This window comes from Heptranchias perlo, chromosome 12 (assembly GCF_035084215.1).
Source record: "Heptranchias perlo isolate sHepPer1 chromosome 12, sHepPer1.hap1, whole genome shotgun sequence".
Lineage (NCBI taxonomy): Eukaryota > Metazoa > Chordata > Chondrichthyes > Hexanchiformes > Hexanchidae > Heptranchias > Heptranchias perlo.
In genome coordinates, this window is record NC_090336.1 from 44013133 (window position 1) to 44038349 (window position 25217).

A 25217-nucleotide genomic window follows, 5' to 3' on the forward strand; every position below is an offset into this window, starting at 1 on the left:
TATTAAAATCGGCCTTCCCCCAATTTAGAACCTTTATTTCCGGCCCCTCCCTGTCCTTTTCCATGATGTGGCGATGCCGGTGATGGACTGGGGTTGACAATTGTAAACAATTTTACAACACCAAGTTATAGTCCAGCAATTTTATTTTAAATTCACAAGCTTTCGGAGGCTACCTCCTTCCTCAGGTGAACGATGTGGAAATTTTCCATGACCACCTTAAATCTCACCGAATTATGGTCACTCTCACCAAAGTGCTCACCTACTAGCACTTCTTCCACTTGGCCGGCCACATTCCCTAGAATTAGGTCCAGTACCGCCCCCTCTCTTGTAGGACTTTCTACATGCTGGCTCAAAAAGCTCTCCTGGATGCACGTTAAGAATTTTGTACCCTCTAAGCCTTTTACACTCTGAGTATCCTAGTTAATATTGGGGAAGTTGAAATCCCCCACTATTATTACCCTATTATTTGCACAATTTTCTGAGATTTGCCTACATATCTGTTCCTCTATCTCCCCCTGACTGTTTGGGGGCCTATAGTACACTCCCATCAAAGTGCTTGCCCCCTTTTTGTTTTTAAGCTCCACCCATATGGCCTCATTAGAGGAACCTGCTAACATATCATCCCTCCTTATGGCAGTAATTGATTCTTTAATTAATATTGCGACCCCCCTCCTCTTATACCTCCCCCTCTGTCTCACCTGAAGATTCTGTACCCCGGAATATTGAGCTGCCAGTCTTGCCCCTCCCTCAACCATGTCTCTGTGACAGCAACAATATCATACTCCCATGTGTTTATCAACACCTTCAGTTCATCCACCTTATTCGCAAGACTCCTTGCATTAAAATAGATGCCATCCAGCCTTGCCCTCACATATTTGCCCTGTCTTCCAAGCTGACTTGTTTGTTTCTCTATATTTGGCTGCACATCACCCCCTATTGTAGCTCCACTCTGTATCCCATCCCCCTGCCAAGTTAGTTTAAACCCCCCCCAACAGTGCTAGCAAACCTCCCCGCAAGGATATTTGTCCCGCTCTGGTTCAGGTGCAACCCGTCCGACTTGTACAAGTCCCACCTTCCCCAGAAGCAGGCCCAGTGATCCAGGAAACTGAAACCCTCCCTCCTGCACCAACTCTTTAGCCACGCATTCATCTGTTCTATCCTCCTATTTCTATACTCACTAGCCCGTGGCACTGGGAGTAATCCAGAGATTACAACCTTTGAGGTCCTGCTCTTTAATCTGCTACCTAGCTCCCTAAATTCTTGATGCAGGACCTCATCTCCCTTCCTACCTATGTCATTGGTCCCAATGTGGACCACGACCTCTGCCTGCTCACCCTCCCCCTTGAGAATGCCCTGTAGCCGCTCAGTGACATCCATGACCCTGGCACCAGGGAGGCAACAAACCATCCTGGAGTCACTTTTACGGCCACAGAAACGCCTGTCTGTTCCCCTTACGATAGAATCCCCTACCACTATAGCTCTTCCACTCTTTTTCCTCCCAGCCTGTGCAGCAGAGCTACCCCTGGTGCCAGGAAGTTGGCTGCTGCTGCCTTCCCCTGATAAGTCATCCCCCTCAACAATATCCAAAGCGCTATATTTGTTTGAGAGGGGGACGGCCACAGGGGACCCCTGCACTGCCTGCCTGCTCCTCTTACTCTGCCTGGTGGTCACCCAATTACTTCCTGCCTGTACAACCTTTACCTGCGGTGTGACCACCTCACTAAACGTGCTATCCACGACGTTCTCAGCATCGCGAATGCTCCATAATGAATCCATCCACAGCTCCAGTGCCGCAATGCGGTTTGTCAGTAGCTGCAGCTGGATGCATTTCTCGCACACATGGTCGTCAGGGACACCGGAAGGGTCCCTGATTTCCCACATAGAGCAGGAAGAGCATAACACGGGGCTGGGCTGTCCTGACATGACTTACCCTTTAACTAATTAATTCAAATTAAATGAATCCCACCAATTTCACTTCAATTAAAAGGTATACTCAAGGGCCCTTGCTGAACAGCAGTCCCCCACTACACAACAGAGACCCGAGAATCCACAAACTCTAACCTTAGACAAATTCAGCAGGAAAATACTCACCAGCCAATCACTTACCTCTTCCTTGGTGACGTCCCACTTGGATTACTTTTTGCTTCTTATTTATCTTAGGTCCAGGAGTTAAGTCCCTGTGATGTCGCACAGTAGTTGTCTCTTGGTGCAGGTCTGCTGCTGCTTTTATTCCACAATCTCAGTCTTCTACTCTCAGGTCCACTACCGCTCTGCAGGAAAAGTTTGGAAAAGCAAGGCAAAGCAGCACCTCCTTCCCCCAACTCCCACACTTACCGAACTCTCAGCACACTGTGTATATCCGCACACCAGGAAATTTGAGGGCAGTACTATCAGAGCGGAGACCTAGTGATATGGGGCTCTGCCCCTATTTCAGGTGTGCTGCCCTATTCCTACCAGTCTCCCATCCTCCACCCTCTATAAACATCAGCTCATTCAAAACTCTGCTGCCTGTAGGCTATCCCGCATCCAGTCCCACTCATCCATCACCCTTATGCTCACTGACATACATTGGTTGCAGTCCCCTAAAGCATCAAGTTAAAAATACTCATCCTTGTGTTCAAATCACTTCATGGCCTCACACCACTGTAACTCTGTAACCTCCTCCAGCCCTACAACGTTATGACAACTCTGCATTTCTCCAATCCTGACCACTTGTGCATCCCGAAATCTCTTCACCCCACCATTGACGACTGTGCCACCAGCAACTAGGCCCCAAGCTCTAGAATTTTCATCCTAAATCTCTCTGCCTCGCCGCATCCCAGTCCTGAAACCCACTTCTTTGACCGAGTTTTTCGTTATGGAGTGCTGAAGGCAAAAATTATCCATCCATATTTTTACATGGGTTTTAGCTAGGCCAATGGTCTGACATTTTCAAAATGGTGTTGGCCAGGGGCTGCAGTAACCTGAGATTCCGAACTGCTGACACACAGGCAAAAGCAACTTTTGAACTGAAGTAACCTGAGTTCAGTCACTGGCCTGAGCTGGCTGGAACCGGTTTGAATTAGTTAAGTTTTGTGAAAGACAAAGGAGATGTGATAAGACACAAGTCCTTATTTAGGAAAGGAGTAATGAGGTAATGCTACCTAAGTCCTTGGGACAGAGCCAATGAGGAGAAGACACAGACTAAGCGAGTAAGCCTAAACCAAAGGGAGAGAGAGACAGCACAGCTTGAAGAGATAAAATTCGGAATAAGAATGGAGAATCTGGGGCGTGGAGCCAGAGCGAAGACTCCGGAGACCAACCATCGCGGAAGTGGAAGAACCTACGTCAGGGACGTAGAGACGACGTCGAGAGAGAGAGAGAGAACAGAACGCCTGGCCAGCGTCAGATCTCCTTTTCGGGTATTATCCTTTATATTCTGTGACCACTCAGGGAGTGTCAGAAAAACCTCGTGGGTGTGCGTTTAGATCCTAGTTTGGGTATAAAACTGTATAACCTGGTGCAAACTGCATGTCTATATCTAACCAGACGTATAAGTTGTATGTATATGACCTAACGGCGTGAATAAAGCGAATTGAGAGTTAAGAGAGAATTGACTCTTCTCCTGTTTGTACTAAGCCAATAACCGTAACCAACAATGGACACCAGCCAGCAATTCCCTTGAAAAATATATAGCTTGGAATGCAAAGTTGGACTGTCTAGTATGATTTCCGAGTGACCCTTTGAACAATAACTACTCAAATTATAAATTCTATATAGAAGAATGGATTTATTATTCTCCACTACTGATTCATGAAAGTAAATGTCCAAATTGTTGGTGGGAATTTTAAAAAAATATATATGCTTCCATTATCAATATTACAATGTTATTGTGAATTATTATTGTGAACATGTGGGTGAAATTGGGCCGTGTAACACCTGTGTTTTAGGCGCTACGCAGAAATCTTAGTCCCGAAAATGTCCAATAGAGAGTGCGCAGGATGCCACCTTGGTAAAGGTGTTTGCGCACACACTCAACCACTGCCAGCAGCAAGCAGTGTGGGGAGATTATGACACGGATCAATGTGCAACGCAGATTTGAAGGCAATGCTGCTATTTTGGAACTCCACACTCCAGCCAATGGCCAGTCTTAACCTCGCACAGCTGAACCGGACTTAAAGGGCATGAAGCACTCCCCCACCATTGCTATTTAAAGGGATCATGAAGGACTTACAAGTTAGTTGCTGGATTATTTCTTCTGGCTGCTGGTGCAATTGTACGTGTTTTTGGAGGATCTTCTACTTGGATAAAATTTCAATACTCTACAGGGAGACTGGTCTGGCTGGTTTTGCTGTACTTTTTGTGTCATTTAAAATATTGTGCTGTAATGAGTTGCTTCCAGACATGGGTGGCTTGGTCGGGCTTCCTCTGGAAATTGAACATGACTGGAAGAATGAAGAGGCCACGCAGAGCAGGACAAGCTGCTGGAAGAGGGAAGAGGAGGAGGAGGAGCAGGGCACTCAGCAGGAAGCCAAATACAAGGAGGATCTTCAGGGACCAATTCTCTTACCTCAACTTCAGGGATGACCAGTGCATCAGATGTTGTCGGTTCACAAAAGAGATCATGACTAAAATTTGTCAACTTCTGCAGCCTCAAATCAGGGCAAGGACAGCATTGCCTGTGGCTGTCAAGGTGATCATGGTGCTTAATTTTTATGGATCTGGTTCCTTTCAGGTTGCTGCTGGAGATATAAGCAACATCTCGCAGTTTGCAGTGCACTGCAGTATAAGGGAAGTCACTGAGACTCTCTATACAATGAGAGACAGATTCATCTCATTCTTTCTTGCCAGAGACAAACAGGAGGAGCAAGCACAAGGTTTTGCTTGGATTGCAGGCATCCCCATGGTGAATGCCTGCTATCCTGACAAGTCATGATTCATTCATTATATGGCAGTCCTCTGTTACACCTATTCTACGAGGGTAAGGATGGGCTCCAAGATCTGCGCAAAGCCCTGTGCCAAGTTGGAACTGGACTCCTCCATGCTCTTTGACATTGTGCGCAGGATTTATGGCAGGCTTTCCAGTGCACCAAGCATTTGGTTGTGTACGCCCATCAGCCGCCTTCTATAACTTGGCCCATCAAAGTCATCATCTGAATCCACTGAAGCAGAATTGGTTTTTGACCTCACCCTCCGGTGAGCTGGTATCTGCGGTATCCGTTCCCCCCCGCCCTGGGTCCTGAGCACTTGTGCCTGGTGTCTCATCACGTGCAGATCCCTCCTCTATCCTAGCCTCCAAAGTACGCGCAGTGTCAGTCTCTGAGCTGGTGGTTGTGAGTGTAAGATTGAGTGACGGTGTCTCTTCATCATCACTGTCGTCTTCCTCTTCCTCCTCTGACTGGAAAGTTTCCAGTTCTTGGGTATCTGAAATGACAAAGAGGCACGGGTTGAGTTGTGGTGAGGGGAGAGGAGAAAATAAGAAGGAACAACACCACCTGCACGTTCCCCTCCAAGTCACACACCATCCCGATTTGGAAATATATCGCTGTTCCTTCATCGTCGCTGGGTCAAAATCCTGGAATTCCCTTCCTAACAGCACTGTGGGAGAACCTTCACCACACGGACTGCAGCAGTTCAAGAAGGCGGCTCACCACCACCTTCTCGAGGGCAATTAGGGATGGGCAATAAATGCCGGCCTCGCCAGCGACGCCCACATCCCATGAACGAATAAAAAAAATGTGCGGGCTAACACCATCTGCAACACGTGAGTCAGAAAAAATTGCGGGATGAGGGAGAAGTGGGAAGAGAGGAGGAGGATTAGGTATGCAGATACCCTCGTCATCGATCCCTCTAGTGCCACCAGTGGCCACGGCCTCAGTGATGGCCAGTTCCCATGATGATCATTCCCATGACTGTCTCCTCCATGGGGGTTAAAATGTGTAGCCGTGCCTGTCCTCCACCAGTTGTTTCCTGCTGCCTCCTGTAGCATTTTCTCCTGCAACAAAGAGGGAAATGTGTCAATTAGTCTCTTGCCAGATGTTTGGGTGATGTGGCTGTCATGATTGAATAGCTGCCAATGTGTCTGAACTGTGGGCTGTGGGTGTGAGGTTTGCAACAGTGCTAAGTGTATGAGAGTGAGATAAAGCATATGATTTGAACGGTTGAGAACTAATTGAAAGAGATTTTTGGTAGGTGGATGATGGGGGTGTAGTGCATTGAGCAGTGGATGATGCGAGTGGTGCAGTTGGTAGGATATGCCACTTGAAACATGAACTCGCTCACCTTGACAACTCCTGTTAAATTATTGAACTTCTTCCTGCACTGCATCCATGTTCTTGAAGCTATGCTCCTGGCATTTACCTCCACCGTTACTTCCTCCCATTGCTTGTTGAACATATGTCTGGAGGACCTTCTGCCTCCCTTATGAGTATAGGATGTCCCTCCTTCTCTCCAACTCTTGCACCAAGGCCTCCAGTGCATTATCAGAAAACCTTGATGCACGCTCTCTCAAATGTTCAGCCGTTCCTCAAAGTATCAGATTCAGATTTTAAACATCTCCCACCACTTCTTGCAGCCACAATGCACCTCCCCTTTAAGAGGTGCAGGCTGCCTTTAAGTAACACTAGCCACTCTTGATATCGGGCCCCCTGCTGATGCATGCAACAAATAAACTATGCAGGTAGTCCTGGCTGCACGCAGCAATCATGAAAATCAGCAGGCAACACCAATTTAACGTGCTGCCTGCAGTGCATTGAATGAGCGCAGGTTAATCACGGACTGCAATTCGCACGCCTGTTTTTGGGGGTTATCCAATTTAACCCCATTCTGTTAGTTTCTGGAAAAAAATCTCTTTATACAGAGAGTAGTTAGAATATGGAACATGCTACCACATGGAGCAGTTGAGGCGAATAGCATAAATGCATTTAAAGGGAAGCTAGATAAGTTCATGAGGGAGAAAGGAACAGAAGGATATGTTGATAAGGTGGGATGAGGCTTGTGCACAGAATAAACACCAGCATAGACCTGTTGGGCCAAATGGCCTGTTTATGTGCTGTAAATATTTTGTAAAGAGAGCATATAAGAATAGACTGGTGGCTAACATAAAAGGGAATCCAAAAGTCTTCTATAGACATATACATAGTAAACGGGTAGTAAGAAGAGGGGTGGGACTGATTAGGGACAAAAAGGAGATCTACACATGGAGGCAGAGGGCATGGCTGAGATACTAAATGAATACTTTGCATCTGTCTTTAACAAGGAAGAAGATGCTGACAAAGTCACAGTAAAAGAAGAGGTAGTGAGATGGATGGGCTAAAAATTGATAAAGAGGAGGTATTAGAAATGCTAGCTGTACTTAAAATAGATAAGGCACCCGGTCTGAATGGGATGCATCCTAGATTGCTGAGGGAAGTAAGGGTGGAAATTGCAGAGGTGCTGGCCATAATCTTCCAAACATCCTTAGAAATGGGGGTGGTGCCAGAGGACTGGAGAATTGCAAACATTACATCTTTGATCAAAAGAGGGAGTGAGGATATACCCAGCAATTATAGGCCAGTCAGTTTAACCTCGGTGGTGGGGAAACTTTTAGAGACGATAATCCGGGACAATGTTAATGGTCATTTGTATAAGTGTGGATTAATTAAGGAAAGCCAGCATGGATTTGTTAAAGGCAAATCGTGTTTAATTAACTTGATTGAGTTTTTTGATGAGGGAGCAGAGAGGGTCGATGTGGTGTATATGGACTTTCGAAAGGCATTTGATAAAGTGCCGTATAATAGGTTTGTCATCAAAGGGGCAGTGGCAGCATGAATATAAAATTGGCTAAGTAACAGGAAACAGAGAATAGTGGTGAACGGTTGTTCTTCGGACTGGAGGGAGATACACAGTGGTGTTCCCCAGGGGGCCGGTACTGGAACACTGCTTTTCTTTTTTTTAATTCTTTCATGGGATGTGGGCGTCACTGGCGAGGCCAGCATTTATTGCCCATCCCTAATTACCCTGAAGAAGGTGGTGGTGAGCCGCCTTCTTGAACCGCTGCAGTCCGTGTGGTGAAGGTTCTCCCATCGTGCCATTTGGTAGGGAGTTCCAGGATTTTGAACCGGCGACGATGAAGGAAAGGCGATATATTTCCAAGATGGTGTGTGACTTGGAGGGGAACGTGCAGGTGGTGGTGTTCCCATGTGCCTGCTGTCCTTGTCCTTCTAGGTGGTAGAGGTCGCGGGTTTAGGAGGAGCTGTCAAAGAAGCCTTGGCGAGTTGCTGCAGTGCATCCTGTGGATGGTACACACTGCAGCCACAGTGTGCCGGTGGTGAAGGGAGTGAATGTTTAGGGTGGTGGATGGGGTGCCAATCAAGCAGGCTGCTTTGTCTTGGATGGTGTTGAGCTGCTTGAGTGTTGTTGGAGCTGCACTCATCCAGGCAAGTGGAGAGTATTCCATCACACTCCTGACTTGTGCCTTGTAGATGGTGGAAAGGCTTTGGGGAGTCAGGAGGTGAGTCCCAGAATACCCAGCCTCTGACCAGCTTTTGTAGCCACAGTATTTATGTGGCTAGTTCAGTTAAGTTTCTGGTCAATGGTGACCCCCAGGATGTTGATGGTGTGGGATTTGGCAATGGTAATGCCATTGAATGTCAAGGGGGGTTGTTGGAGATGGTCATTGCCTGGCACTTGTCTAGCACGAATGTTACTTGCCATTTATCAGCCCAAGCCTGGATATTGTCCAGGTCTTGCTGCATGTGGGAATGGACTGCTTCATTATCTGAGGGGTTGCGAATGGAACTGAACGCAGTGCAATCATCAGCGAACATCTCCATTTCTGACCTTATGTTGGAGGGAAGGTCATTGATGAAGCAGCTGAAGATGGTTGGGCCTAGGACACTGCTGCTGCTGATGACCCAATGCGCCTCATGGATACTCAGTTTTGAGCTGCTAGATCTGTTCTGAATCTATCCCATTTAGCACGGTGGTAGTGCCATACAACACATTGGATGGTGTCCTGCGGAACTCCTGCAGCAATGTCCTGGGGCTGGGATGATTGGCCTCCAACAACCACTACCATCTTTCTTTGTGCTAGGTATGACTCCAGCCACTGGAAAGTTTTCCCCCGGATTCCCATTGACTTCAATTTTACCAGGGCTCCTTGGTGCCACACTCGGTCAAATGCTGCCTTGATGTCAAGGGCAGTCACTCTCACCTCACCTCTGGAATTCAACTCTTTTATCCATGTTTGGACCAAGGCTGTAATGAGGTCTGGTGCCGAGTGGTCCTGGCGGAACCCAAACTGAGCATCGGTGAGCAGGTTATTGGTGAGTAAGTGCCGCTTGATAGCACTGTCGACGACACCTTCCATTGAGAGTAGACTGATGGGGCTGTAATTGGCCGGATTGAACTTGTCCTGCTTTTTGTGGACAGGACATACCTGGGCAATTTTCCACATTGTCGGGTAGATGCCAGTGTTGTAGCTGTATTGGGACAGTTTGGCGAGAGGCACAGCTAGTTCTGGAGCACAAGTCTTCAGCACTACAGCCGGGATGTTGTCGGGGCCCATAGCCTTTGCTGTATCCAATGCACTCAGCCATTTGTTAATTTCACATGGAGTTAATCGAATTGGCTGAAGACTGGCTTCTGTGATGGTGGGGATATCGGGAGGAGGCCAAGATGGATCATCCACTCGGCACTTCTGGCTGAAGATGGTTGCAAACGCTTCAGCCTTGTCTTTTGCTCTCATGTGCTGGACTCGGCCATCATTGAGGATGGGGATGTTTACGGAGCCTCCTCCTTCCGTTAGTTGTTTAATTGTCCACCACCATTCACGACTGGATGTGGCAGGACTGCAGAGCTTTGATCTGATCCGTTGGTTGTGGAATCGCTTAGCTCTGTCTATAGCATGTTGCTTCCACTGTTTAGCATGCATGTAGTCCTGAGTTGTAGCTTCAACAGGTTGGCACTTCATTTTTAAGTATGCCTGGTGCTGCTCCTGGCATGCTCTTCTACACTCCTCATTGAACCAGGGTTGATCCCCTGGCTTGTTGGTAATGGTAGAGTGAGGAATATGCCGGGCCATGAGGTTACAGATTGTGCTGGAATAAAATTTTGCTGCTACTGATGACCCACTGCGCCTCATGGATGCTCAGTTTTGAGCTGCTAGATCTGTTCTGAATCTATCCGATTTAGCATGGGGATAGTGCCACACAACACATTGGATGGTGTCCTCAGTGCGAAGACGGGACTTCGTCTCCACGAGGACTGTGCAGTGGTCACTCCTACCAATACTGTCATGGACAGATGCATTTACGACAGGTAGATTGGTGAGGACGAGGTCAAGTAAGTTTTTCCCTCGTGTTGGTTCGCTCGCCACCTGCCGCAGGCCCAGTCTGGCAGCTATGTCCTTTAGGACTCTGCCAGCTCGGTCAGTAGTGGTGCTACCGAGCCACTCTTGGTGATGGACATTAAAGGGCCCCACCCAGAGTACATTCTGTGCCCTTGCTACCCTCAGTGCTTCCTCCAACTGGTGCTCAACATGGAGGAGGACTGATTCGTCAGCTGAGGGAGGACGGTAGGTGGTAATCAGCAGGAGGTTTCCTTTCCCATGTTTGACCTGATGCCATGAGATTTCATGGGGTCTGGAGTCAATGTTGAGGACTCCCAGGGCCACTCCCTCCTGATTGATATATATTAATGACTTGCACTTGGGTGTACAGGGCACAATTTCAAAATTTGCAGATGACATAAAACTTGGAAGTGTGGTGAACAGTGAGGAGAATAGTGATAGACTTCAAGAGGACACAGACAGGCTGGTGGAATGGGCAGACACATGGCAGATGAAATTTAATGCAGAAAAGTGCAAAGTGATACGTTTTGGTAGGAAGAATGAGGAGAGGCGATATAAACTAGAGGGTACAATTCTAAAAAGGGTGCAGAAGCAGAGAGATCTGGGAGTATTTGTGCACAAATCCTTGAAGGTGGCAGGGCAGTTTGAGAAAGCAGCTAAAAAAGCATATGTGATCCTGGGCTTTATATATAGAGACATAGAGCACAAAAGCAAGGAAGTTATGATGAACCTTTATAAAAAACTGGTTCGGCTACAGCTGGAGTGTTGTGTCCAGTTCTGGGCACCGCACTTTAGGAAATATTCTAAGGCCTTAGAGAGGGTGCAGAAAAGATTTACTGGAATGATTTCAGGGTGAAAGACTACAGTTACCTGGACATACTGGAGAAGCTAGGGTTGTTCTCCTTAGAGCAGAGAAGGTTCAGAGGAGATTTGATAGAGGTATTCAAAATCATGAAGGGTCTAGGCAGAGTAGACAGAAAGAAACTGTTCCCATTGGCAGTAGGGTCAAGAACCAGAGCACATAGATTTAAGGCGATTGGCAAAAGAACCAAAGACAACATGAGGAAAAACTTTTTTACACAGTGAGTGGTTAAGATCTGGAATGCACTGCCTGAGGGGGTGGTGGAGGTAGATTCAATCATGGCCTTCAAAAGGGAATTGGATGAGTACTTGAAGGGAAAAAATTTGTAGGGCTACGGGGAAAGGGCGGTGGAGTGGGATTAGCTGGATTGCTGTTGCAGAGAGCTGGCACGGACTCAAAGGGCCGAAAGGCCTCCCTCCATGCTGTAATCATTATATGATTCTTTGATGTAATTCTATGCAATGTAAAGTTTTAATGATAATTTTGGCCTCTTTGTTTGCAAATAAAGCACTCTAATTGGCAGAATCATATAAATTCAAACTCAGTTGAGGATACCTTCCCATGTATTCAATTATAAAGCAAGATGGCAATAACAACAATAAAAACTTGCATTCATATTGCACCTTTAATGTAGTAAAATGTCCCAAGGTGCTTCAAACAAAGTTTGACACCGAGCCACATGAGGAGTATTAGGACAGGTGACCAAAAGCTTGGTCAAAGGGGTAGGTTTTAAGTTGCGTCTTAAAGGCGGAGAGAGATGTAGAGAGGCGGAAAGGTTTAGGGAGGGAATACCAGAGCTTAGGGCCTAGGCAGCTGAAGGAACGGCCGCCAATGGTGGAGCAATTAAAATCAGGGATGCGCAAGAGGCAAGAATTGGAGGAGCGCAGAGATCTCGAAGGGTTGTAGGGCCAAAGGAGGTTACAGGGATAGGGAGGGGTGAGGCCATGGAGGGATTTACAAACAAGGATGAGAATTTTAATATCGAGGCGTTCCTGGATGCAGGTCAGCAAGCACAAGGGTGATGGGCGAACAGGACTCAGTGCGAGTTAGGATACGAGCCACAGAGTTTTGGATTAGCTCAAGTTTATGGAGGATGGAAGACGGGAGACCGGCCAGGACAGCAATGGAATAGTCAAATCTAGAGGTACAAAGGCATGGATAAGGGTTTCAGAAGCAGATGAGCTGAGGCAGGGGTGGAGACGGACGATGTTACGGAGGTGGAATTAGGCGGTCTTGGTGATGGAGCGGATATGTGGTCGGAAGCTCATCTCAGGGTCAAGTAGGACACCAAGTTGCGAACTGTCTGGTTCAGCCTCAGACAGTGGCCAATGAGAGGGATAGAGTTGTTGGCTCGGGAACGGAGTTTGTGGCTGGGATTGAAGACAACGGCTTCGGTCTTTCCAATATTGGAGGGGTCGAAGTAGGTGGTGATGAGGTCAAGCAACATCTCTTTTCAGAATGGAGGGCTCTCCATCTTTGAGTCAGGGCAGTTATTTCGGAACATTGCAACAGATAAGAAAAGAACAAAATAGTAGCAGAAACAATGGCTAATACTGCAGTTCTCTGCATTGTACTCGGGATCTCAGAACAGCAAGCGAATTGCAGGGGAAAACCTAAAGGTCTTATCCTTCACCTTGACCGATCTAGCCTTAATTCCCCAATAGAATACAAACACAATTTATGTTGCTTTTCTGCATGTGCGCACACCATCAAGGACAGGGTCAGGTTTGGCCATGATGTCCTTTACAGCCAGATAGCCTGTTAACATGCATGAGTAATGGCCACTTGGATATGATACTACAGGGTGACCGGTCTTATACGACCAATCCCCTATAGGCGAGCTGGGACAAATTTTATTTTAAAATGCATGTCCAAAATATACATATCTTTTTTTAAAAGATGAAGTATTACAAATAACGTCAGTAATTGTTGTTTCTCCTTATCTTGATATCTGAGCTCCTGTCCAAATACTTTACATGGGGCCCTTGATTCACTAGTTCGAATTCAGTGTTCTTGCTGCTGTGGCAGAAGTCTGTCTCACCAGGATTTCCTCAATTACGCTGAGCGATCTTCAATTGTTTTTGAAAACACAACATTCCATACATCAGAACACTGCATTCTCCACAAGTATGATCGAATTCAGCAAGAGTTTTATTTTGGTTAATTGTATGTGGTTAATGGGAGCTTACCATTATAGGGGAGATTTTTTCTGCTATTTACTGATCCCCAATCTATATTAAGGGGAACGTACGAAAATAATGTAAAAATAAACGTACAATTTTATTTTCACCGAAACATCTAAATTAACAAGCATCAACTGTACTTTCGGGCTACTCGTTTTCTGCACATAACTTAAAGGCAACTGTCATCTGCCACTGTGAACACGAATGCTAAATTGCTTTGAACAAATTCCTTAAGGGTGTTTTTTTTTTACATTTTGATTAATTGTTTTATTGCCCTCTGTGTTGTCAGTTATTAAAAGTTCTCGGAATACCTTAGGGATGCCATTACCCTTCTGTAGTTAGGAAGGACATTATAAGATCAGTACCTTAGTAGCACTGCTCAAGGGGCCTGAAGGTAGACAGAGAATTAGACAAGCATGATCGTTAGCCAGTGGCTGTGAATTAAAATAGATGTTTGATGTATCATACAAGCTGTTGTATATAAGAAGAATGCCAATGTCTTAATTATTGACTCAGTAAGTGTGTGTGTAGTTCTGCTGCTTTTTATGTACTTTTGTTTTATAGTCCAAAAACCATTCAAATATTACAACTGCAGATATTGATTAAGCATTTTATCATTGAACTGTAAAATATGACACACTAATAAACAAGCAATACTTTTAATACTAATATTAATCATTGCTATTGGTATGAATTCTTCCAGAAGCTTTTTCTCTTAGTCTGTTATTGCTCGAATCAGGGATATTTAAACATATTGAAGTTAAAACTACAGTACCCACTCTCTAACATGTTCTGAAGTACAATGATATAAACTTGTATTATTTAAGGCTCATTAAAAGAGATCATGTAGAACAACTGTTCAAATGTGTCCACCACTATTTATGGATTCCAAAGAAGGTATTGCAGAGACAGTTTACTGTAATGAAATATGCTTACCTAGTTCCTCTTGAATTCCTTGTATTGAAAAAAAGTACATTCAAACTGACCACCACACATTTTTAGGATCTCCATAAAAAGAAAGGCAGTTAATTTTGTAGCTGGATTAGTTAAACAATGAACAGGAATGCTGTGTTTAATCCCTTTTCAGAACACCACGCTGTTTGTTCAACCAGACTAGTTAGCTTCTGTAATGCATGTCGCTTTCAAGAAATAGATGACTGTAGATTCTCGGCATGTTACCATGACTAAAGAAGAGCAGGTATGTGGGCGAGACTGTGCGACACTCGAGACCAACAGGTTGGTGCTTTAACTCAAAGAATAACATTGGGCTCGATTTTAGGAGGGAGGCGGGTTGGCATCGGGGGGTCGACTGGGCGCGTGGGCAATGCACCCAGTGAATTCGGGATGCTCCGCACGCGATCACAGCCTGATTGAAGGTACTTACCTTGGCTTCCGGGTTTCGCGCTGGAAAACTGCGCAGCGGGTGGACTGCACAGTGGCATCATAGGCTGTTAGCTGGAGGAGCCCTATTTAAAGGGGCAGTCCTCCACTGACTGATGCTGCAGAAATTATGCAAAATTACAGCATGGAGCAGCCCAAGGGGAAGGCTGCTCCCAGGTTTAATGATGCCTCACTCCAGGTCTTACTGGATGGGGTGAGGAGGAGGGGGAGGACAGAGATCTTCTCCTTGGCAGATGGGAGGAAGAGGCCTGCCTCTGCCACCACAGAGGCCTGGCTCGAGGTGGCAGAGGAGGTCACCAGCACCACCAACATATCGCACACCTGCATACAGTGCAGGAGGCGCTTCAATGACCTAAGTATGTCAGACGAAGAGAGTACACTTACTCATTCCCCTACACTCCTGCTGCCACATCACCGCCCCCACCCCACATCTCCTCTGCACTGCCAACACTACTCTATCACATCACCCCTCACACCCACTCAAACCTTATCCTCATCTTACCTGCACTTACTCACCTCGCCAGTACTCATCCCGCCACTACCACTCAACCCAATCCTCATACAATCTCATGGCTCTATCTCATACTCACCCTCTCATGCATCTCTTTCACGGTCAGCCTCACTCGACCTGCCACTACCTGTGCTGCAGTCACAGGGCATGCATCACATATGTGCAGTAGGCAGCGTAAGGCAAACGTGTCGTGAGCATGAAGGGGATGCACAAGGGTGTTTGAGGGTTTGTCATGGTTTTTACTTATATTGAATTTCTGATCAACTCACATTACATATTATATTGGCACCACTACTGCCACGTCTTTGCGAATCTTGTCTGGTTTGTGCAATAATGCCCTTTCCTGAGGGTGACAATGAAGACGCACAACTGATGACATGCATTGTGTCACTGCAGAGTGGGTGTAGGTGTATTTGCAGGGATCTTTAGTGCAGACGACTGAGAGACGTCGGCGATGTCCCCGGTGGCACCCTGGAAGGATGCGGAGAAGTTGTTGAGGGCAGTGGTGACTTTGACAGCGATAGGTAAGAAGATGGTGCTCAGGCCAGCCAGGAGCAGCTCGGCATGAAGGAGGCTGCAGATGTCCACGACTACATGTCGAGTGACTCTGAGCCTCCGTGTGCACTGCTGCTCAGAGAGGTCCAGGAAGCTGAGCCTCGGTCTGTGGACCCTGTGGCGAGGGTAGTGCCCTCTGCGAAGCATCTCTCTCTGCCGTTGCCCTCCCTCCTGTTGTGCAGGTGGATGTGTCACAGCACTGTGTTGTGGAGCTCCACGTGTTAGAGGTGGACGGCGTGGCCGGCGAGGCTGGTGATGCTGTTCGCCCTCCGAGGAGGTCATGACTGCAGCTACGGCGGCCCCCATCCAGAAAATGTGCATCTGAGGGGGTCCGCAAGGTAGGTCAATGTGTCTGGACCCCGGGGTAAGTGTGCAAGTTGGTGAATTTTATTGTTAGGAGGAGGGTGGTGGAGGCCAAATTTTGTCCAAAGTGACAGAGTGGCCTCCTGCAATGAGTGAGGGTTTCCCCCCCACACCTGTCAAATGGACCTTTGCAGCTGCCACAGGCTGATGGCTGCAACACGTCCATTTGATCTGGGAGTGTTTACTCCAGTATGGGAAACAGTCCCAGTTGTTTGTAAAATCCCAACCCTCCTAAAATATCTCCTTAATCAGGTCTGTAAACGACCTGAAATACCTAAATAAATAGCTTAAGTGGCACCCCGTCGGCTTTAATTGCCGGCGGGAGTCCCACATGCGGGCCTGCGCGCGCATGTCAGCGCATCACTGGGAAACCCGGAAGTGAGCGGGTTGGAGCCGCGTTCCCGCCCCGCCTCGGGAATCCCCGATTTTCGGAGCCCTCCCGCCAGGAACGCACCCGATCGCAGGTGCTAAAATAGAGCCCAAGATGTGGTCTTTGAACCTGTTTTATAGGCACATAAATAACATGTTTTAATGAAGGGTGAATTAAAGCAACAGTTATTGAATGTGATTCAATTAAACATGGAGTGTAAGATGTGTATTATGAGATTATAATAATGAGTTAGTACACAAGAAACATAACTACTTCTTACAAACAACTGTGCATCCACAGTGCTGATGTTGTATTAGTCCTATTGTACAGTGCAGAAACTTGGCTTGTTAGAGAAACAAAGCCAGATAGATATCTTCGGTCGGTGGTGTTTGAGGAGCAGGAGTCATATATGTTGAATTCAACAGTCAGCAATGTTCTGAAATGCAATTAGCTTTTTGTAGTTTGCTCACATGCCTGAGACAAATTGCGTTACTGGAAGCCCCTAAAAGGAAAATAACTGAGACAGAGTATGCAGAAAAAAATGACAGAAAAAAACTTAATGCTGAGGGAAACTAAATAACACAGTTAGAAAAATACTGGCCTTTTCCATCTGGGACATGTAAATCCAGCCCAGACTAATGGGAAGAAAGTATCTTATGTCTGCTGGCTGTAAGAATCCAACGTGAAATGAAATTGGGCAGTCTCATTTTGTATGGGCCTTCAGCACAATCTTCTCCTTAATTAGCTTTAATTGGCAATGTTACTCATTCAGGTCTAATATCACTTTGACAACATGGCTGGTGGTGTTGGAAATTGAAAAAATGCCAGCAGATTCAATAGTTTGATGCTCTTATAAAGTTAGCGGCTGAAACACATTGTTTGGGCAGAGAAGGAGGAGTTTTGCTTTTGCTGAGTGGTGTCGATTTTCACTGTCTTCACCTGATGTTAACAGGCCAGTAACGGCCTCAAAATGGGGTCAGAAGCCTTACCGCCCCCTTAACACTGGCGATGTGCCCGGCTCCATTTTGAAACGGGCCTACCGCCAGGTGTCCATGCCTGCCTGTTTCAGGTGATAGGCTCCTTTTAATACAGAAATAGAGGTCCTTTGATGTAAATAGGACCCCGATTGCTTTTTATGGTCGAAACTGGTCGGAGCTTGCGCAGTGCAGTCAAGCAAGGACCCTCACCCTCCGTGATCGTGACCCTACCCACCTGCATCCCACCTTGCTTACAGCTGTCCCGGTCCGATCTTGAGGCCTCAATCTCTCAATCCAGCGAGCTGCATCGGGTATGGTGGGTCGGTTGTCCAAAAGTCAAAATCTCACACTAATATGTTCCAAACTCTCACACTAATATGCTTCATCTTGATGAATACAAAATAATTTTAAAAACCCTTAAATGAACTGATTTCAATGGTAAATGTGGTACTGACAGCTAATAACAGACTAAGGGAGAATGCATCTGGATGAATTCATACCAATCACAATGATTAATCCAATTGACATTGTATTAATATTAATAAATTTAAATGACATCTTTAGAAAAAAATTTGTGGCACGAGGTATCCAAGCATTATACAGAGACAGATTTCAACTCCTAAATCCCAGCCTCAGCTGATGTTCAAACACTGATTTTCCCCAGATGGTGAGTTAATGGGTCGGCCGCCCGATTTTCCTTTTAATTGAAGTCAACAGAAACAAAAATCGGTCGGGCTGTCTAAGGGGCGGCTGACTCCTACCACCCGTTTGTGCCCCCACTGCAGTTGAATTTCACCTCTGATAAACTTGGTCAGGTGATGAGGACATTGCTAAACCAAGGCAAGGTGGTGTATATGACTGAGAGGAATCGTAAAAAAATCACAAGCTTTCCTGCTCAGGCCACATTTCACCAGCTGGTCTCAAAGCAGCATTGGTGGCAATTATATAGATGGCTACAGTTGCCCATACATCCTTTATAATGGCATCTGAGACCTAAGCTTAAGAAAATGCAAAAAAACCCAAAATAATCACAGTCATTGGCACAAAAATGAATGTATTTTTTAAATTTGAACTTCTACATGGGCCTCTAGAGGGAGCCTGAACAATTGGATGTTGTCTATTGTGAAGCAATGCTTGCTTTTGAAGAAAGAGATGTTACTTTAAGATGACAGGCCAGACAATACAAAGATGTCTATCTCTGGGTACTGTACTGAAGGTATGACAACATACACAGAGTCACTTGGGAACAGTTCCCTGTGAGATTCAATAGCTAGCCGTATGTAGAACAACCAGAAATCCTATACAGACCTTTCAAGTCACCATATCGCTGAATTTCAGGTTCAAGTCTGACAAACAAAGTCTCGTTCACTTCTACAGTGCCAGGTATGGAGTGGGTGTTCCCTCGATAGATGACATTCAGACACCTTTGATTCTAACAGAAGCTAACAGCAACGTCTGATGCTAACGTGCTAATGAGTAGAAGCCATGTCCCTCATGTGAAAAGTGAATCTAAGATTCAACTTTCCTTCGAAGAGTCAGACTAACAGGTAAGTGATGATTGTAGATCAAATTTATATGTCGTTCAGAAATCAAGGACAAGTGTGGAAGTTCATTTACACTGACACAAAGTCAAAAAAAATGCATCCTGCTTGCTGCTTGGTGTTTCAAAATACACTATCTATCTCATGCAGTATTATTAAATCCATTTTGCATCTCTATCACAAACTGTTAACATTGGCAGTACAGATTTAATTTACACTTTCAGCTACTGCAAGCCTTCCTATTAGTATCCGTGACCTTCAAATCTTTGACTTCTTTTTCTTGTTACGGATATGTACTCAATAGGGAGGATAGAAGTGCTTAGCGATTGTATCAAGCTTTTGTCACGTCAGATATTGCATGGATGAGATGGAATGTAGGTGACCCCCTCTAAATTGATGCAGTAGCATTCCCTTGAAGTCTAGCTCATCCTTAGAGAAAAGCATAGGGTTCCGTTACTGGTTTGAAAAAGATCCTTGATCAGCTCTTCCAGGATCTGGAAGATAGAAATTGTCTTGTGACTCCCTTCAGTGAGAATTCCATCTTTAACGTGGGGATTTCTTCCCTTATTTTCAGGTGTATCACTATTCCGGTGATCCTGACACACTTGGCTGCAGCATTTCAGCTCCCTGTACCACTTGTGCCTTTTCTGTCTCTGTTCCTTAATTCATTCAATAAAGGACAGGACTCCTATTGGAGTAAATTGACCTACTTAAAAAAAAATCCTCGAAAACTATGATTAAAAACTAATGCTGCAGTCTACATAATTCCACTGATCATGATTAAAATTATTTAGTTTTTGTTTTTGACTTAAGATCTTCCACTAAAAACTGATCACTTACTAAACAGCAATTTCCTTAAAAATAGGCTGGCCAAAGTGTTGAAACTATGTATGTTGATTTTTTGTGTTTGTGCCCCTGTTTTCACTCTAGTCTTTAACAAATCCAGAATAAGCATTTGATTAGCATTCTTTCCTAATGGATCATGGTTGTTGCAGACATTTCTACATTTGTAGGAAAACTATGAGTGTTGGACATACAATAGGCCTTCTGGGAAAACAGAAGGTTAATTCTTGTATTCTGGGGTAACCCTTCTAACACAAATCCTAGTTTCACTCGGTGCCAGCCGATCTGCGTCTGAACGAAACTGCAACTCAGTGAACTGGTGAACATGCTACAATTTGTGGATAGATAAAGGTATTGACATAAGAGGCTTGAAACAACCTTGCCATCAGAAAATAAATCTTTATTATAATTTAAGCACTGGGAAATGAAAAAGAGTGTAACACTTAATTGGAGCCCTGTCCTTCTTTGATCTAATTAAAATTGGGCAATTATAGCTTTTGATATATGCCTGTCCAGACGAATGACACTTTGGAAAGGGATCCACATGATTGAATTGATCATCTTAGCCACTGAAAGCAATGTCCCCTTCTGTGGGATTTCCTTGGTGAAATTACAAGTATTTAAGTTCATGCTTTGTCCATCCAACTCAGAAGATTGTCAGAAATGGGAGAAGGTTCAGGAGCTCTCGGAGGACTCTTCTCTAAAGTCCTCCAAACCCTCCTCCCTATCGCTGTGATCTCCTTCAGCCTTACAACCCTCCGAGAAATCTACATTCCTCCAACTCTGGCCTCTTGTGCATCCCTCGCTTCCTGCCTTTTTTGTCGCATGTAGAAGTGAGAGGCTAAACCAGAAATAAGTTCCTGTCCAGTAGGCCTAGTGGTAAAATGTTAAGGATCTCAACTGGACAACTGTGAGTTCAAACCCAGATTTAACTGAGATTCACACTTCCCCTCATTATGCGAGTTTTGGTGGCTCCTCTGCTAAAATATAGAAGTGGATCTAAAATAGCTACATTTATGTGAGTTCATTCATTGACAGTAAGACAATACACACATAAGCAAAGTTTCACTTATTCAAAGTTTAATCTGTCAAATAAGGCAAAGTACTTACAACTCAGATATAAAGATAGCTTAGCTGGGGAAAAGAGGTCTGTTGAGTATATAACACTTGAGCTCAAACTTCTCAGGTCAAATCCAAAGTCCCGTTATAATTTGCTACCTTTTTATCCTTTTTTGAGCTACATATCACTAATCTAACCAACATGGGCCTCAAAGAGCTATTCCCATGTCCACATTATTTGGGTCAAGTTGAATTTTTCTCCTTCCAAGGAAAGTGTCTCTTTTCTACTGGTCATCTAAGCAAAAGGTTCAAGAGCGGGGCCATCTTTTTAGTAAAATTTTGAGTTTTTAAAGAACTGTCTTCTCACTCAACAGTCTACCAGCAGTTTCCATACGTGAACCCTATCCCCTATGATCCAGAATCTGCTATTAGAAGTGCATATCCATGGAATAACAATAACCAATTTACAGTCACTGCTTATTGGTTTTAATTTAGTGTCGTACAATGCTACCAAACTCTCTTCACAATGGCACACATTACACACACACCATGAGATTCTACAAGGAAAAGTTACTAATATATTTACAGCTAAATAATAATGTGCAGTACAACATTTTGACAAATAATATTATAATATTTTTAATCATACATGCAATGAAAAATTCCATAATGGAGTGATTTTCATTTGTAGGAATGAATATAAAGTCCCTATTAAATAATGAACCAAGTTCTGTTTCTGAACGGCAAGTTTGCAGACGAGTAATAGAGTAGGCCAGCACCCGACCCCTGTTCGATGGTGAAGGTGGTTCTGAGGTGGGTTGCCACTCCATGGTACCATGACCATAAGTCAGGATTGGAATATGCCTACAACAATGTGTAGCCAAGTTTCAGACTACGGGTAACCATTGGCATCACTGTATATGTCATCCCTCAGCTGCGTGGTAATTTCAGGTGTCCATGTGGAAAATGGCAAAGCAATTCAGCTACTTCAGCTTACCGAGACCCTGAAAAGACAGTCCCCCACTGCTATTGTCAAATAGGTGCGCCTGAGCCTGCAAAAATGGTTGATGGCATTAGGCAATGCAGGAATGCTTTCTTTCATGCAATGCCAGTGAAAGATTGATGCATTTTGATTGGATGTTTCCTCAGAAACATCACAACATTACGGTTAGTATTTCCATTGAGGCTATTGTCCCAGATTTCTTTGCGAAGAAAGGTCTCCCTAGCACTAATGGTCTGCCAAAGCAAAATATTTTCACTTCTCTCTTCAGATGTGGGTGTGCAGGTACCGTCAGGTGTGACTGAAGCATCGCTAATGCTGTCTAACCTGCCTGGCATCTCTTCGTAGGTCCTACGGCTATACCGGGTATGTCAGGTAGAGGAATTCCCACTGGGTAACCCATTGGTCCTGGTAATGGTGCTAAGGGAAAAAAATAAATAACTTACATCAACTAGCGCAAAGAATCATGAGAACCAACAGGAAAAATAATGAAGAACATTTAAGAAATGGCTAAAATATGGTAGCCATTACATTATTGTGTCCTCTCCATGAAATCCAAGAATTTATCATTGTGGCAACTCTGGGTGCCCCTTTCTAATGGGTCTTCTTTATGTCAGGCATTCCATGATCCAGAACCATGTGCAGGACCAACAAGCACCCCCTCCCAAGTGAATAGTAAAATGATACATCCATCCGTTTGAGATGGCTGCGTATACTTCTGCTAGCCCCACCTGCCGCAGAGTGTATAGGGATGTATACCTAATACATTTCTGGCGGGGTACCACTTGCGTTGATTTTCTGCATCCGGTCGAACAACTGGGTCTACAAGTCTGCTGCTGGTCTAGGGACACTGACCTCCAGAGAGTCCAATATAAAAGTGCCTTGTAATGAGATCAACTCTGGGCTGGTCACGGCCATCTCTTTATAATACAGTGCAAACCTATTGATGGGCACAAATGTATTAAGAATGTCAGTTTAATAGGAAAATTAATCCACATGATTAATATATTTAATAAGAACAGTAGAAAAAGTCTGTGAATGACAAAAGAGAAAGAAAATCAAAAAAGTGGAAAGCCAACAAAAAAACACGGCAAAAAATGGAAAGAATTAGAGTTAGAGAGAAGAAGACAAAGAGTTAAAGAGACAGATAAGATTTTCTTTGTCAACGAGCAGCACCATTGGGAGATCAACTCGTGTCCAATAATAATTTACTTACGACATCTAGGACACTAGGGAGAGAAACAAATTGCCATTCTGAGGGAAGATGGTTTCCCAGAGTTTTACTCCACCAAGCAAAAAAGCAACTCTGCCAGATCAATGTGGCCTGTATAATTTTCATACTTCTGGCTTCTAAGAAAGACTTCTTAATGGCAAATTCATGGAAGTTTAATACCTTGGTCTCACATTTACTGGAAATTAGATTCAGACTGTCAGTATTTATTATGTTTGCAATGCTTTTTATCAGAGGTGGGCATAATTCCTTCTGCCTTGGCTATAGTGAAAGCTGGGTCCCAGAGGCATACAGACACTTCAGATTGGTGTCCGAATGCATTGTGCCATCTATTTCCTTAATGCAATGTGACATATTTTATGAATCGGTGCACTCAAATATCTAGAAACCCTAAGGTATAATGGGGATGATGATGTGGTGCTTTTACTTGTAACACTTTAAAGTGTAGTGTTAGTAAGCCAATTGGAATTTATATGTTTCCTGGAATATAATTAAATAACAAAAAGAAGCTTGCATCATTACTGAATTGGCAGAGCACTGAAAAACAACAGGAGAAATTAAAATGAAATATATTTGATAGAAAGAGCTAGACATTTTGCCAACATGTACGTCTAATGCTTTCTGAACACATCCCCTGGATACTAAACCGAACTAATCTTGGAGGCTTTCGGAGATTGTTGATTCACTCACTTTCAGCTTCCTGAAGACTTTTAAAAGGCAGGAGTGTAAAATCAAAAAAGAATGAGTTAATGTGATTATTTAAAGGCAAGCACATATTCTAATGTTGGTGACCAAGAACTAGTAACTACATGCACAATGCTGATATTAACCTCCGGATGCCAGTTTACTTATACTCCTCGAATTATGTTTGTACATCTGCCATGGGTGATTAAGTAACTGAGCCATATGGACCAAGAAGGTCTCAGGTGCAATCTCCAGACCATGCTGTGTTAGCTGATCTCAGCCATGGTTGTGTCAAAGGCACCGCAGTTGGCCTCAGTATCCTGGATCAGAGAGGGGAAAACCGCCCAGGGTATTTGCTCCTGAACACTATCCAATGACCCTTGCTGAAAGTTTGTGGGTGAGGACAAGATTTGGCTTGACTGTGATACATCCCTTTGGTGAATAGCCTGCTCGCAATCTCAGCCTAGGCCTACACATGAATAATGGTTACTTAGGCAATGTACTAGAGGCTAACTGGCACTTAGTATCCAGGGAATGTGTTCAGGAACCCAGTAAGATGCCAATGCTTTCTGGAAGGGTTGGAGAGGAGAGGGAAGAAAATTGACATATAAAGGAGGAAGAATAAGAACATTTGTCTGTGAAAAAGATCATTTGTGGTTAGTAACTAATATCTTTATTATTTTATTTAGTAGCACTGGGTCTATAGGTTCGGGCTTTGTTAAAATATAAAATATAAACACTTATATGTGATAAAGTCCTGACCTTTGACTCATGTAAGACATTATCCATTTCATAGCTAATATATTGGACTCTGATTAATTGGATAATAAGATTCAGCAGATTGTTGGATTGTAAGGATATCTTCAATATAATATCTAGCACATCATAGGAACCCATGTAAAATCCAAAAACATTCATTCCAATACAATTATAGGGAAACATACGGACACTTTGCCTGGAAATTTGGCCATGGACCACCCGTCTTTTGGGCACTAAATGGCCTCCTAAGCCTCCAATATGGTGGGCAGGAAGTGCACGCTCATTACGAGATGGAAGTGCGCCACCCGCCATATTGATGAAGGCCAAAAAATCGGCATGCAGTTCCCACTCCTGAAACAAGTGTTAAGCTCTTTACACATGCAAACAAGGGGCTGAACGCCTGTTTGAGGCCCCCACTAAGATTGGTTTGCCCTGAGCTACCTGGAAAAACATGCCTACATGCAGTGTAACAGGTGGTCCTTAAATGGACCGCATATTAGGCCGCAACCAACAAGGTAAAATATATTTATTCACACCCCCCCAAAAGTCACTAACCCTTCCCTCCAATC